This window comes from Pongo pygmaeus, chromosome 6, assembly GCF_028885625.2.
Source record: "Pongo pygmaeus isolate AG05252 chromosome 6, NHGRI_mPonPyg2-v2.0_pri, whole genome shotgun sequence".
NCBI classification, from domain to species: domain Eukaryota; kingdom Metazoa; phylum Chordata; class Mammalia; order Primates; family Hominidae; genus Pongo; species Pongo pygmaeus.
In genome coordinates, this window is record NC_072379.2 from 140,645,365 (window position 1) to 140,648,529 (window position 3,165).

Sequence of the window (3,165 nt, forward strand, 5' to 3'; positions counted from 1 at the left end):
CGCCTGGCCCACTTTTTTTTTTTTTTTTTTGGTTATTTATAAATTGATTTCCTACATTTAATTTCTTAATCTATTCAATGCCTATATTGATATGTGGTAAGAAGTGAGACTAAAAATTTTGCATTGAACAGTTAATCAATAATTCCTGCATGACTTACTGAATAGTTATTTCACTTCCTATGACTTGTAATTCTCCTTTAAGTACAATAGTAAATTTCTGTATGTATCACTCATCACTGACCCGTCTGTTCTTACACTAGTACCACACTATTATACATATATTTTAAACTTTTATTTCCATGACAAGTAGTCTTGTTCCTTTACTGTCTTTTAAAAAAATTATTCACCTATTCTTTGACTATTATTTTTCCATGTGAACTTTAAAATCATTTTATCTAATTTCTCAAAAAAGTGAGTTTTCATTCAAATTGCATGAGAAATATATATTTACTGTATATAAAGAAAGAAGAAACAGCATCTTTCTATCATTGAGTCATTTTATTCTATCTTTCAGGAACAGTGTTCCATAGAGGTAAGGAATAGGTAGCTCTGCATTCATAATTAATATGCACAATTAGTTGACCAAGACAAATACTGGTGATCCAGACAAGAATCCAAATTGTGAGACAAGCCGAGGTGTTGCAGGGATGAAATTAAGAATGGACAAGATGAAGAAAATAATCTTCGTAGTGGTCTAAGGAATATCTATACCCTTATCTGTCCCGTGAATTGAAGTTCCGCAGTCAGATTCTGAGAGGACCCGAAGCCCGGTGCATCCGCTCCAGTCTCCCTATTTCCTAACATCCACTTTATACATTAGACCACACTAGTTGTAATATCAGCCCTGTCTGCACTAGTATTTCCTTCCCAAGTCATCTGTGCTACAGGTGCTTGTTGGTGTGGCCCAAGTTTAAAGCACAGTAAATCATATGCCGCAGAGGTTACATTCAAGTTGTGCCAGAAATGGTATAGAGATTCATAGAATGACGTAGATTTTAAAAATTAATACATTATTTAAAATCAGCACATCCCTCCCTTTTAGTCCTTTTAAATTTGTATTGGGGCTGAAAATTAAGTTTGAAACCTCATAAAAGCTATCCATTCTGCAGTGGTGTACATCATGGGGATAGATAGAATATTTAACATACTTGATTCACTCTGGACATATTTATTGAGTCTACTGTGTGCCAAGACTTGATCCAGGTAATGGAAATAGAGCACCGAATAAGAGTTAAGCCCCTCTCCTCATGGAATTTAGATTCTATTGGGAGTGGGGTGAGGGAGACAGACAATATTAAATATGAACCATTAAATATATAATGCATGATTTAAGGATTCTTGCTGTGAAGGGACGTGACACAGGGCAAGGGGCCAGTGAATGAGTGTGGGTACTCTTCAGGGTTATCAGGGAAGACCTCTCTGACAACTGACCTTTGAGCACACACCTGCAGGAAGAGATGGGGTGAGTGAGGTGTGGAGAAAGGGCATGCCAGCAGGAGCAAAGGTTCTGGGGCAAAAAAGATTTTGACATCTGAAGGAATAGTGAGAAGACTAGAGCAGAATGCCTGATGGGGAAGGTGGCAGGAGTCAGACAGGCTGGAGATGGACCATGTGGCCCATGGGCCTTGGTGTGGGGGCTGGCTCTGTCTTCTGAGTGAATTAGGAGGCACTGGAGGATTTGAGTCCAGGAATGTCAGCATCTGGCTTACTTTTTTTTAATTATTTATTTATTTAATAATAATAATAATTATTATTATTTTTGAGATGGAGTCTCATGCTATCACCCAGGCTGGAGTGCAGTGCCGCCACCTCAGCTCACTGCAACCTCTGCCTCCCGGGTTCAAGTGATTTTCGTGCCTCAGCCACCCCAGTAGCTGGGATTGCAGGTACCCACCACCATGCCCGGCTAATTTTTGTATTTTTAGTAGAGACAGCGTTTCACCATGTTGGCCAGGCTGGTCTCAAACTCCTGACCTCAAGTGATCTGCCTGCCTCAGCCTCCGGAAGTGCTGGGATTACAGGTATGAGCCGCCGCACCTGGCCTTGGCTTACTTTTTAAAAGGATCCCACTGGTTACTAGGTGTGGAATAGAAAGCAACAAGGCAAGGGGAAGAGCAAAAGATGCCCATGAAGAGGAGGCTGTTTCCTTCAGAGGCAGGATAGGACTGAAAGGATCTCTTATGGATTTGATGTGGGGTTGCAGAGAAAGAAAGGAGTACTCACTTGTTTCCATTTCCTGACATAGTAAACATCACAGGAGGAGTGGATGTGATGGGGATGTTTTGGACATGTTAAGACTGAAGCCTTATTAGACATCCAGAGGCAATTTGATAAGGCAGTTGCAAATCTGAAGAGTAAGTTAAAGTTCTGTGACTTGGATATAAATTCAGAGGCTACCAGCTTATAAATTCAGTGTTTCAAGCTGTGGGCTGAGTGATATTCCAAGACAGAGAGTGCATACAGAGAAGAGGAAAATTTGGGGGAACTGAGCCCAGAGGCCTCCAGAGTTTAGAGGTCAGGAAATGAAAATGAGGGAGCAAAAAGATTCAAGCACTTTATTCGCCAGTTTAAAAAAATATGTGCATTTCTGTGTTTGCTTGATTACATTTAAAAAGTTTATTTTAAACATTTTAATGAGTATGTATTATGGCAAAAAGTTAAATGACCAAATTGCACACAAGACACACTGTGCAGCAACCACCTCCTCTAACCCCTCCATCCCTTTCTCCATCCTTAGAAACAGCCACTTTTGACAGTTTATCTTCAGTTTCTAGTAGTTACCTCCTGCAAAAGAGCTTAAATTCTTCTTTACCACATTCAAAAAAATCACAAAATGTTTTATGAAGTTTTTGTAAAACTTCAGTGTAGGAATCTCTTGATTGGATCAGAAGGATGAAGTAGGTGGGGATGTTTGACCAAGTTACTGGTGACCTCCAGAGCTCATCCCCTGGAGCACTGACAGCAGATAAGTCAAGACTGAGCACAGTAGAGATCCATCTCTGAGAATGTCTCTTCCATACCTGCTCATTTCTTCCCAGTGAGGTGCTGTGTGTGTGTGTGTGTGTGTGTGTGTGTGAGATGTGGGAGAGGCAGAAATAGACATACACACATACATACACACACACAGAGAGAGAGAGAGAGAGATATCTTATTTCTGTGGCCGGG